The 14,114-nt window shown below is 38.5% G+C and overlaps 1 pseudogene; it reads left to right on the top strand.

Annotated features, from left to right (window-relative positions):
• Positions 1-10,000, top strand: part of LOC129495941 (ferritin light chain-like) — a 48,522-nt pseudogene extending 38,522 nt beyond the window's left edge.
• Positions 10,001-14,114: the final 4,114 nt, after the last annotated feature.

Raw genomic sequence — 14,114 nt, forward strand, 5'->3', positions numbered from 1 at the left:
AGTGACACCCAGTCGCTGGCTGTCACTTTAATCCAGTTTTTCTCATGGTCTCAAGATGGCTGCCATAGTTCCAGTCATCCCATGAAGACAAGTTTTCCAAAAAAATAAAAGGCTGCCAGTGGTGATTTACCATGAAACTAAAGAAGCTTAACACTTAGAACTCTTCACATTCACAGGCTCTTTCCAAGGCCCTAGAAAGTACCCTTGCAATGTATGTATTCACTTGATCATATACTGTTGTAAACTGTAAAAAAGCAAAACAATTTTATGCCTTTTTTCTTAAAGAGGGCCCCCAAATTGGATAAGCTTCAAGCCTCACAACCTGGATCCTTCCTTAAACAGCATTTTTTCTTCTTGTATCTCTCTCTTTTTGAGAGTAAAAAAAATCTTTCCCAGAATTTCTGCATTAATATCTCATTGGCTGAAACTAAGCCAAGTCTCACTCCTAGAGAAATCACTGGCAAGGGTTGGAGTTACATAATTGGCTTATGCTAATCAAGATGCACCTCTTGCTGCAGAGGAGGAACCCAATTTAACTTGAAGCCACTCACTACTAGATACCTGACACCAACAACAAGGAGGAGGAGTGTGGGTAACCTTTGTGGTTTCTTCAGAGACCTCCCAATCAGAGATCTTTTATATGCAACTTCTTTCCCTGAGAAACCATATCTTAAATCCTTGCTCCTTTTATAGCCCCTGGAAATATGGGGAATCTCTCCAGAAATCTCTGTAAGGCCCTCACCACCCCTCCAGGATATTTTGTTGGACAGTGTGTGAGATAGGTATCCACACCTTTCTCTCTTTTCACAACAAGGCCTCGGGAACATGCAGCCAGTCTTGGCCCCACTAAACTTTTATTCATGGCTAGCCAGCCCCACTCTCATCCTTTATTTCTGGAACAGACCCTGTCTTGCTCTGGGTTTAGAGGCATCCACCCACTAGCTCCATTCCTTGGTGGCAGTTGGGGAATGCACATCATAAGTCTCTCAGTCTGTCTATACTCTGTGTGGGTGAAGGGTCTGTTCTATACTCCACTTTTTCAATGTAAATTAGTCAAAACGAAATAAAATTTAAAAATCAGTCACATGTATGTCATGTGCTCAGTGGCTACCATAATGGAAATCATAGACATAGAACATTTTCATCATTATAGAAGGTTCTATTGGTTCTTGAGCATCTACTTTAAAGTTTCTACATGGTGGGATGCCAGGGTGGCTCAGCTGGTTGAGCTCTGACTCTTGATTTCAGCTCAGGTGGTGGTCTGGGGGTTGTGGGATTGAGCACCGTGTTGGGCTCCACACTCAGCATGGAGTCTACTTAGGATTCTCTCACTCCCTCTCCCCCTCCCTCCACTTGAGTGCATGCTCTCTCTCTAAATAAAGGAATAAAAAAGAAGAGAGAGAAGACTCAAATTAATAAAATCATGAATGAGAAAGGAGAGATCACTACCAACACCAAGGAAATACAAAGGATTTTAAAAACATATTATGAACAGCTATACACCAATAAATTAGGCAATCTAGAAGAAATGGACGCATTCCTGGAAAGCCACAAACTACCAAAACTGGAACAGGAAGAAATAGAAAACCTGAACAGGCCAATAAACCAGAGAGGAAATTGAAGCAGTCATCAAAAACCTCCCAAGACACAAAAGCCCAGGGCCAGATGGCTTCCCAGGGGAATTCTATCAAACATTTAAAGAAGAAACCATACCTATTCTCCTAAAGCTGTTTGGAAAGATAGAAAGAGATGGAGTACTTCCAAATTCATTCTATGAGGCCAGCATCACCTTAATTCCAAAACCAGACAAAGACCCCACCAAAAAGGAGAATTACAGACCAATATCCCTGATGAACATGGATGCAAAAATTCTCAACAAGATACTAGCCAATAGGATCCAACAATACATTAAGAAAATTATTCACCATGACCAAGTAGGATTTATCCCCGGGACACAAGGCTGGTTCAACACTCGTAAAACAATCAATGTGATTCATCATATCAGCAAGAGAAAAACCAAGAACCATATGATCCTCTCATTAGATGCAGAGAAAGCATTTGACAAAATACAGCATCCATTCCTGATCAAAACTCTTCAGAGTGTAGGGATAGAGGGAACGTTCCTCGACATCTTAAAAGCCATCTACAAAAAGCCCACAGCAAATATCATTCTCAATGGGGAAGCACTGGGAGCCTTTCCCCTAAGATCAGGAACAAGACAGGGATGTCCACTCTCACCACTGCTATTCAACATAGTACTGGAAGTCCCAGCCTCAGCAATCAGACAACAAAAAGACATTAAAGGCATTCAAATTGGCAAAGAAGAAGTCAAACTCTCCCTCTTCGCCGATGACATGATACTCTACATAGAAAACCCAAAAGCCTCCACCCCAAGATTGCTAGAACTCATACAGCAATTTGGTAGCGTGGCAGGATACAAAATCAATGCCCAAAAATCAGTGGCATTTCTATACACTGAGACTGAAGAAAGAGAAATTAAGGAGTCAATCCCATTTACAATTGCACCCAAAAGCATAAGATACCTAGGAATAAACCTAACCAGAGAGGTAAAGGATCTATACCCTAAAAACTATAGAACACTTCTGAAAGAAATTGAGGAAGACACAAAGAGATGGAAAAATAGTCCATGCTCATGGATTGGCAGAATTAATATTGTGAAAATGTCAATGTTACCCAGGGAATTTACACGTTTAATGCAATCCCTATCAAAGTACCATGGACTTTCTTCAGAGAGTTGAACCAAATTATTTTAAGATTTGTGTGGAATCAGAAAAGACCCCGAATAGCCAGGGGAATTTTAAAAAAGAAAACCATATCTGGGGGCATCACAATGCCAGATTTCAGGTTGTACTACAAAGCTGTGGTCATCAAGACAGTGTGGTACTGGCACAAAAACAGATAGATCAATGGAACAGAATAGAGAACCCGGGAGTGGACCCTGAACTTTATGGTCAACTAATATTCGATAAAGGAGGAAAGACTATCCACTGGAAGAAAGACGGTCTCTTCAATAAATGGTGCTGGGAAAATTGGACATCCACATGCAGAAGAATGAAACTAGACCACCCTCTTTCACCATACACAAAGATAAACTCAAAATGGATGAAAGATCTAAATGTGAGACAAGATTCCATCAAAATCCAAGAGGAGAACACAGGCAACACCCTTTTTGAACTCAGCCACAGTAACTTCTTGCAAGATAACATCCACGAAGACAAAAGAAACAAAAGCAAAAATGAACTATTGGGACTTCATCAAGATAAGAAGCTTTTGCACAGCAAAGGATACAGTCAACAAAACTAAAAGACAGCCTACAGAATGGGAGAAGATAGTTGCAAATGACGTATCAGATAAAGGGCTAGTTTCCAAGATCTATAAAGAACTTATTAAACTCAACACCAAAGAAACAAACAATCCAATCATGAAATGGGCAAAAGACACGAAGAGAAATCTCAGAGAGTAAGACATAGACATGGCCAACATGCACATGAGAAAATGCTCTGCATCACTGGCCATCAGGGAAATACAAATCAAAACCACCATGAGATACCACCTCACACCAGTGAGAATGGGGAAAATTAACAAGGCAGGAAACCACAAATGTTGGAGAGGATGCGGAACAGGGGAACCCTCTTGCACTGTTGGTGGGAATGTGAACTGGTGCAGCCACTCTGGAAAACTGTGTGGAGGTTCCTCAAAGAGTTAAAAATAGATCTGCCCTACAACCCAGCAATTGCACTGTTGGGGATTTACCCCAAAGATTCAGATGCAATGAAACGCCGGGACACCTGCACCCCGATGTTTCTAGCAGCCATGTCCACAATAGCCAAACTGTGGAAGGAGCCTCGGTGTCCATCGAAAGATGAATGGATAAAGAAGATGTGGTTTATGTATACAATGGAATATTACTCAGCCATTAGAAACGACAAATACCCACCATTTGCTTCAACGTGGATGGAACTGGAGGGTATTATGCTGAGTGAAGTAAGTCAATCGGAGAAGGACAAACAGTGTATGTTCTCATTCATTTGGGGAATATGAATAATAGTGAAAGGGAATATAAGGGAAGGGAGAAGAAATGTGTGGGAAATATCAGAAAGGGAAACAGAACATAAAGACTTCTAACTCTGGGAAACGAACTAGGGGTGGTCGAAGGGGAGGAAGGCGGGGGTGGGGGTGAATGGGTGACGGGCACTGAGGGGGGCACTTGATGGGATGAGTGCTGGGTGTTATTCTGTATGTTGGTAAATTGAACACCAATAAAAAATAAATGTATTATAAAATAATAAATAAATAATAAATAAAGGAATAAGTAAAATCTTAAGAAAAAATAAAATTATTAAGTTTCTACATGGTAGTCTCAGAACTTTTGGTATCTGAAACTTATCATACCTTAAGGACTCAGGCAAACCTAGTAACTGTTGCACATACACTTAAAATGTGAGATGTATTAATTAATTAAATATGATTTTCCTCATGAATCTCATTTCATTTGTAATAATCATTATGTTCTTAAAGTTGTAAATACGTTACAAGGACTACTCTGATCAGTTTGTTTCAGAATCACATAACATGCACACAGACCCTATTTTTCCCTTTCTCTGGAGAACCTGACTAATACAAGCTCCTTTGGGGACTTCTGGGAAGGTAGGTCCCTTGTCCTGTGGTACAGTATTTGTTCAGGTCTAGAAGTGACAGGAGGAACCAGAATTCCCGGGAGCAAGGGTGGTTGGCTTGGATGCAGGATAGCAGCAAGGGGAGTGACCCAACTTTCAGTGAGAGGCTAGTCAGACCCAAGAAGCAGAATCAAGTAGGCCACAGTAAAGTTTGGTGGCTTTGGTTGTGGCTGAGGTAAAATAAGTAACTAAGGGTTTGGATGTGTCATTCAAGGAAATATCAGGAGGAGCAAAATATGTCTGAAACTGACTTGAACTAACTTTAGGCATTAAGTCAATTACCCAAATTTTAAAAAAATCATTACTCCAGATGTATTACATTTGACTTTACTTTGAAATTATGTGAATTAATATTTTGATTTCTAGGGGCACAGTGGTTGAGCATCTGCCTTCAGCTCAGGTTGTGATCCCAGGGTCCTGGGATCAAGTCCCACATCAGGCTCCTGGTAGGGAGCTTGCTTTTCCCTCTGCCTATGTCTCTGTCTCTCTCTGTGGGTCTCTCATGAATAAATAAAATCTTAAACAATTTTTGATTTCTATAAATCTTAACACTAACCCATGTAGGTTTAAAAATACTGCATGCTACTGCATGCTACTTGGATAAAACTAATCTCTTTCTTTCTTTCTTTTAAATTTAAGTTCAATTAATTAATATATAATATATTATTAGTTTCAGAGATAGAGCGTGATCCATCAGTTGTGTACAACACCCAGCACTCATTACATCAAGTGCCCTCATAATGCTCATCACCCAGTAAACCCCATCCCCCCACTCACCTTGGCTCCAGCAACCCTCAGTTTATTTCCTATAGTTAAGAGTCTCTTAAGGTTTGTCTCCCTCTCTGATTTCATCTTGTTTTACTTTTCCCTTCCTTCCCCTATGATCCTCTGTTTTGTTTCTTAAATACCACGTATGAGTGAAATCATAATTGTCTTTCCTGATTGACTTATTTTGCTTAGCATTATACCCTCTAGTCCCATCCACATCATTGCAAATGGTAAGATTTCATTTTCTCTGATAACTGACTAATATTCCATTGTATATATACACATCTTCTTTATCCATTCATCTGTTGATGGACATCTGGGCTCTTTCCATAGTTTGGCTATTGCAGACACTGCTGCTATAAACAATAGGGTGCAGGTGCCCCTTCAGATCACTACATTTGCATCCTTTGGGTAAATATCTGGTAGTGCAATTGCTGGGTCATAGGGTAGCTTTATTTTTATCTTTTTGAGGAAACTCTATACTGTTTTTAAGAGTAGCTGTGCCAGCTCCCATTCCCATGGGCAGTGTAAGAATTATCCAGATTCTTAATGTTGAGAATAAAATATCAACATTTTAAGAGGACTGAATTATGTACAATTGGCTCAATTTCTGAAACCTTAGGTTTTCACTAACTCTTGAAATAAACTTTTATTGACAATTTTTCACACACTCTGGAAATCAATCAATGATGTATTATTTGGCATATTTTAACTTATATTTAAAAGCTGCAGCAGGGAATCAATCACTTTCAAATTCTATTGTGACCAAAGAATGAATGAGGAATCCATTTACCCTCTCTTCTAATCCAGTGCATTCAAACTTCATTTTTTGAGTGTGAAATGCTGCAGTGTTAGCATCTGATGGAGTCCTAAAAATAGTTTTCTAGGGATGCTTGGGTGGCTTAGTGGTTGAACATCTGCCTTTGGTTCAGAGTGTGATCCTGGGGTCCTGAGATGGAGTCCTATATCAGACTCCCTGCAGGGAGGCTGCTTCTCTCTCTGCCTGTGTCTCTGCCTCTCTCTGTGTGTCTCTCATGAATAAATAAATAAAATATTTTAAAATTAAAAAAAAGAAAAGGAATGGAAAGCCCTAAAATTTTTTTAAAAAAATGAAAATAGTTTTCTATTTCTGCAGAGCAGACTACCCCAAAAACTAGTGCCTTGAAACAATAATAATCAGCTGGGGCTGGCCCCAGGACACCTTGGTTCTCCTCCACATGGCCAGCTTAAACATTCTCAGCATGATGGCTGGGTTCTAAGAAGGAGCACTTCAAAGGGCACAAGTGGAAGCTGCAAGGCTTTGTGAGGCCTAGGACCACATTCCTCCGTACAAAGCAAGTCCTAGGCCACCCCAGATTTAGTGTGTAGACAGAATTCCCAAGATGCTTCCCATGATCTCTGCCCCCTGGGATTGTTCCCATGGTGATGTTACTTGGAAAAGGGATTAGTTACATGGCAAAGGGATTTGCAGATATAATTAAGATTACTAATCAATTGACTTGAAGATAGAGCTATTATCTAGGTGGGCCTGACCTAATTATATAAACCCTTTCAAAGCTGGAATTTTTCTCTTGCTGGCAGCAGAAGGGCAAATTAGAGAGATCAGAAGTGGAAGAGCAATTCAATTAAGGGGAGGTTCTCCATTGCTGAGATGGTGGAGATACATGGCTGAGATCTGAGGGTGCCGTCTAGGAGCTAAGAGTGGTCCCTGGACAGTAAGTTAGTAAGACAGGTGGATGTCAGTCCCACAACCAGAAGGAAATAAATTCTGCCAATAACTTAATGGGATCTTAGAAATGAATCTTTCCCTGTCAAACCTCTACATGAGGATACAGTTGGCCAGTGCCTTGATTTCAGCCGTGCTAGACTCAGAGCAGAGGCCCCAGCTAAAATACACTGAACTATTGACACAAAGGAAACTGTGAGATAATAAACGTGTGCTGCTTTAAACTGTGGTGTGTGGTAATTTGTTACACAGCAAGAGAAAACTAAGACATAGGGGACAGAGGATAAAATAGACTTCGCCTCCTGATGAGAGCACTAGCAAAGGTTACTGCAAATGGCTGTGGAATGGGGGTGTTGGTGTTTGAAAATATGGGGTCCACGTCAATCCAAATAATAGCTAGAATTATGTGAAATAAAACCCAACACCTACTGCTATTCTCAGCCACCTATAGTTGTGAGTTTGGGTCTTCTAATTGTGTAGATAGAAGTAGTAAGAAAAGAAACTGATGTGACCGACAGCTCAAGTTATTCATTATCATACTGGCTTCACAAAAAAAAAATTGCGTACAACATGATCCCTCTTACAAACTTAAATGATCACCATAAATTTCGAATATTATTTTTTATTAGTGAGCAATGCTTAAAAATTTTTCACTTGAAAGTCTTAGTCCACAGCATGCCAAGTGTTGATACGGGGTTCAAAGAGACCTAAAATATAAGAAAGACTGCCTTGAACATGTCTGTAAAATAATCACAGAGGAAAGGTCTCATGTGGCATTATGAATAATAAGATTTAAATATCAACTCACTGCTGAGGGTCCTTAAAGCCAGATGCTTTTCCATACTAGTAGCTAAGATATCTCACAAGGGCTTGATACTCATTCACAGTGAGGTTACGGATACATTAAAGGCAATTAGAGACACAAATCATCGACATTATGTTTCTTCTCTCAGAGATCTCAAAGGGTATTCATGTTTCAAAATCTAAAAATATACCCTGCCACCAAATGCACAAGGTCAATAGGCAATTCATAGAAATTGCAATAAAAAATTGAAAGATCTATTTATCCCTATCATATACAGACCGTGGCCTTGGGGATGGGGATTATGATAAGAATAATGATTGGCGTGCATTGAGTGTTTATGGAGTTCTAAGTAAGCACCGTGGTAAGCACTTAATGTCATTCTAACCTTATTACAGGTGTACTTTGTTTTATTATGCTGTGCTTTTTCACACTTCACAGATACTGCATTCTGTAAGGTTTCTGGCAACCCCGCATCGAGCAAGTTACCAGAATCATTTTTCCAACTACATTTACTCACTTTGCGTCTCTGTGTCACACTTTGTAACTCTCATAATGTTTCAACCTTTTTCATTATTATATTTGTTATGGTGATCTGTGATCAGTGATTACGACTCACTGAAAGCTCAGATAATGGTTAGTGGTTGTTAGCAATAAAATATCTTTAAATTAAGGTATGTACATTGTCTTTCTTGACATACTATTGCACACTTAATAGACTAAAGTATAATGTAAACATAATTTTTACATGCTCTGGGAAATCAAAGCATTTATTTGAGTCTCTTTATTGCAACATTTACTTTATTGCGGTGCTCTGGAACAGAACCTACAATATTTCCAAGGAATGCTTGTACTACTGTCTTCGTTTTAATACATTCTGGTTGTTTTAACAGAGATAGCATAGATTGGGTATCTTATAAACAACAGAAATTTCATTCTTCCAATTGTGGAGACTAGAAGTCTGAGCTGGGGGTGTCAGCATGGTCAAGTTCTGCTGACAGCTCCTTTGTGGATTACAGACTGCTAACTTCTAGTTGTAGCCTCACGTGGTAGAGAGCAGAGAGAGAAAGCAAAGCTCTCCCCTGACCCTTACAAGGGCACTAATCCCATTGATCAGGGCTCTACCCTCATGACCCTATCTACTCCTAACAAGCTCCTAAAGGCTTCACTTCCTAATACCATCACACTACGGGGTATGGTTTCAACATAAGAATTTGGTGGAGATACACACTTTCAGTTCACAACAACTACCCTGAATGATAGGAATCATTGTTCCCAGTTAACTGGTGGGAAATGAGAGCAAAAAACATTGAGTAAATTGCCCTGTGCCCATGATAGTTCTGTAGGTCCTAACTGAGTCTGTGCAGGAAAGATTCTGTGGTCTGTTGAAAACAGAAGAGGCTGGAAGTGATGCCTCCATTGAAAGTAAAAGGACACTTAGAGAAGGGAGAAAATAGACAAATCAACAAAAATTCCACAATTGTGATTCATAAACATCTGGGGCAGAGATCATTTACCTGATTGTGAAAGAAAAGGACAGCCCCTGGGATGCCAACAAGAGCATCAGAGGTCACAGTGAGATTAGTGAAATTATTTTTCAGGTATCATAAACTAATGGGGAGATTTTTATGTCTAAACTTTAATGGCATGCAGAACAGAGAGAGAAATGAAGGTCTGAATTTACATTTTATGTCAATTAAATATATTGGTCTTAAACTCTGGCATAAAGATTGCATTCCAGATTCCAGTTCTCTTTTGAATTCAGAGAGAGGGGGGATTATAACTCAGTCATATCATTTAAGATTATTTAAAGGAAAAACTGAGGCAAATGTGTACTGATATGGGCAAATGCAAGAAGTCTCTCCCACCTGTGATTCTGTAGAGCTTATGGATGCTGCTGACACCAAACTCTACTATGCCTGCGGCAACAACCTAACTCTTACGAGATTACTGGAAAGTTCAAAATGTAACAAGAAGGATGATCACTTTTATAACAAAGATGAATAAGAGAATTTGAAGCCGAATTCTATTGGACTTTTATCATCTGAGGCAAGTTCAATTACTTTGGCTGAACCAGATAGAATTCACAATAAGCCCAACAGTTACCTTAAATTGTTTAAATTTATTTATACACATATTTAACAGAAGAGGTCACAAAATGTTTCACTGGTATGTTCTGTTAGTTACTACCAGCTTCTGAAATTAATCATTTAATAAATCATTTAATATATACATGCTCTTGTTCATTCTCTTCTCTAGAAGAGTTTTCACTGAAAGTTTGTTACATCTTGTCGTCAAAATTATCTGGACCCGTTGTTTTCTTTCTAAGAACCCCATTTAAAATAAAAAATTCCATATGTCTAAGGGACTTCTCAGGATTTGTTTTGTTTTGTTGTTTTAGTTTATTCTGGCAAATTAATTTTTTGTAAGCATTTGTTTTCATTTGTTTTAAAAATTATTGTCATGAAGTTTTTTCCTTAATTTCCTTTTAATCTCTACTGTTCCTTGGGTTGTATACCAGTTATTATTACCAGCATAGTGTTTTTGTACCTTCTCTTGTTGTTGATATGTTAATAGATATGTTAATTCTATTAGTAACTTGGAAATTTTGTTCTTTTTTTTAATCCTTTTCTACCTTTGTTTTCTATTTCATTTATTTCCACTGTATTCTAGATTATTTCCATACTTCTACTACTACTAGGTTTATTCTATCGTTGCTTTTATAGCTTTTCAAATAGCTACTTAGCTTATTAGTTTTTGGTCTTTTGACTTTTCTAAATTATCAATTTAAAACTACACATTTCCCTCTCTTCACTGCTATAGTTGATTCTCCAAAATTGTTATACGTAGTGTTTGTTTTTATTTTTCAGGTCTAGATATTTTAAATTTCCCATTATGATTTCTTTTTTGGCCTGTGAATTATTTAGAAGTACATTTTAAAATTTGCTAGCATATAGGATTTTCATGGTCATCTCTTTACAAATTGATCTGAATTTTAATTGCATTGTGGTCAGAAATTGTGGTTCCAATTCAAGATTATTGATACTTGAACCGTGGATTATTAAGTAATCACATTTCATAAGGTTCTGAGTGGTGTGAAAAGAATGTGCATTCTCCAACTGTTTTATGAGGTCCTGTATATGTGCCCATTAGACTGAGTTTGTTAAATGTCTTATTCAAAACTTAGGTTTACTGATATTTTCATCTATGGGACCTATTTGTTACTGGGTATGTGAGCTAAGAATCTTCACTATAATAGATTTATCTATTTCTTTTTGTAGTTCTATCAATTTTTGACTCACATATTGCAAAGCTATATTATTAAGGGCATTCAAATTTACAGTTGCTATAAACATCCTTCTAGTTAATTTGTGCATGTGTCTAATATACATTATATACATATATACATACATGCACATGCATATACTTAGCCACACACTTACATATACTCATGGTAGCCAGCTTCCAAGATCATTCTTATGATCCTTACCTTCTGGTATTCAGACCCTGTGGAGTTCCTTCCCATTCTCTACCACAGTTAATCTACATGACCAATAACATATAGGAGAAGTGGTAGTATGTTCTTAAAATGTGAAAGAATGTGATTTCATTTTGGATGCTCTCTTGTTCTCTCTCTCTCATCACATTTTCTGGGGTGAGCATGCTGTTGTGTGTTAGCAGCCCTCTGGAGAGGCCCATGTGGTAGGGAACTGAAGTCTCCAGTGAATAGTCAGCAAGGAACTGAGACCATCCAGCAATCATGACAGTGAGCGAGGGAAAGGATTCCCTAGCCCTACTCAAGCCTTGAGATGACTGCAACCTCATCAGAGACCCTGATCCAGAACCTCCTAGATAAGCCATTCCTGGATTCTTAACCTCATCTTTAAACAGAAATACTACAATTCCAAACAACCACCATGAAGAATACTTGCCAACCACTTTCAAATTTAAACAGAAATGATGGTGAACACTGACAGCCTTGATCTCAGGCAAAATATAGGTATTTCTGAGAATAAATGAGAGTTTCAAAAAGTCTTTGATTAGAGCACCAAGACGGAGGGACATGGGGAGCCCATGGGAGAAGTATTAGGTGCCCCTAGGGAGACACTAATTCTGCACTATAAAGTGGCAGGAGAGGGATAGCTGAAAAAGAGACCCTGATGGCAATAATTTTTATTATCTATAACCTGGCCTGGTAGCTGAGAGAAAATTTAGTAGATTTCTCAGAGGTAGTTAAAGGATTTACTATACACCATACTAACCTCTTAACTGCCACATATGAAGAGTATATGGTCCCTTAGGAAAGAGGAGTAGTAGTTATAGGAAGTTGAAGAGTGCCCAACTTCACTGTTTACCACCTCCCTCGACTAGGTTCCCCCTGTTGACATGACAAAGAGAACACCTAGGGCCACCTCAGTGGTTAAGCATCTGCCTTCAACTCAGGTCATAATTCCAGGGTCCTGGGATGGAGCCCCACTTTGGGAGAGCCTGCTTCTCCCTCTGCTCCTCCCCTACTTGTGCTCTCTGTCTCGAATAAATAAATAAGATCTTTAAAAAAATAAAATAAATTTAAAAAGAAATAAACCGTCTAGGCTCTATACATATATACTGCAGGAAGAAAGTAAAAAAAGTATAAAAGAATGTAATTGAGCTACAGATAAAGAATGTATATATAAGAGGAATTATCCAAGGAAACAGAGGAACAGCTCAAAAAAACTTTAAAAAAGGTAAAAGGCAAGCCACCCAGCAGAGCTCAGGGGAAAAGGCATTGGAATAGAAATTAAAAACCATGACCAAAAAACACTACATGACAAATGAAAGTGGAAATAACACAATCAAAAACATAGTAAAGGACATAATTGACAGGTTTTTTTTGAAGTCCCAGAAAGAGAAAAGAAAGGAAAATAATATAAAAAATATTAGAGATGATAGACACAGGAGTCAAAGTAGATCTACCAGACCCATAATTGATATTTCTGAAGAATAGAACCAAAGGAGTTTTAAATTTTTTCCCCAAAAATGAGAGGAGAAAATTATTCCAAAATAAAAGTTTGAATTTTCAGATAAAAAAACCATAACATGACCCGGGAAAAACTGAGATAGAATGCCCAAAGTCAAAGTATGCCTAATCAAGGAAAAAGGATCAATATAGAGAAAAGCAAAATGAAAGAAAAAGGACCAACATACATACGAAAAGCAAAAAAGAAAAAGTTCCACACAAGAGAGAAAAATATGGTGGCCCTGAGACTTCGCCACAAAAATCATCTATTCCAGAAGACAGTAGGACAATGCCTACAGAGTTCTACAGCAACGAGTGGCCTAGGAATTTATATTCAGCAAGTTTACTCCTGGTATAAAGGCAAAAGATAGAGTTTCTCCAGCATGAGAGAACCCAAACAAAACAACACCTATGAGCAATTGTTGAAAAAGAAACAAAACTTTGACAAAATCCAGTCATCTAAAGAAGTGGGAGAATCAATACAATTCAGAAATGAAGGGACCCTGGTAAAATGACTGGTAATGAGTAGAGACTCTGGTGACAGATGACCCGGGCTTAAATCATGTCTCTGTGTGACCTGGGACAAGTTACATAAGCTCTCTGTACCTAAGTCTCCTCATTGTTAAATGAGAACAATAGTCCAACTTAAGTCCTAAGATTTTTCTAAGACTTCATTTGGCTCATGTATGTAATACACTTAGAACAGTGCCTTGTAGAGAAAAAGAGCCATGAGCTATATATATGTAAGCTAGTATTTCATCTTAGAAATAAGGCTATACAACCATAAGGCCTGTTGTTACAAATCAGAATGTTGGGTACCTCACAGAATTTCTGGGAAGGCTGCGTAGACCACGTTAATGTCTTTATAGCAAAAAACATCCAAAATAATACAAGTCTGGTCTGGTGAGGACAGGTCCATTGTGGCTGCTATGAAGACCAGAAGCTATAGCTTATGACCCCACCACTCCTGGCACTAGGCAGTGAAGGCCACCACTAGCACTGCTACCCATGGGGCTCTTTTTCTTTTTCTTTTTTTTTTTAATTAATGTTATTTACTTATCCGTGAGAGACACGGAGAGAGAGTCAGAGATATAGGCAAAGGGAGAAGCAGGTTCCCTGCGG

The sequence above is a fragment of the Nyctereutes procyonoides genome, unplaced genomic scaffold (assembly GCF_905146905.1).
Source record: "Nyctereutes procyonoides isolate TBG_1078 unplaced genomic scaffold, NYPRO_anot_genome, whole genome shotgun sequence".
NCBI classification, from domain to species: domain Eukaryota; kingdom Metazoa; phylum Chordata; class Mammalia; order Carnivora; family Canidae; genus Nyctereutes; species Nyctereutes procyonoides.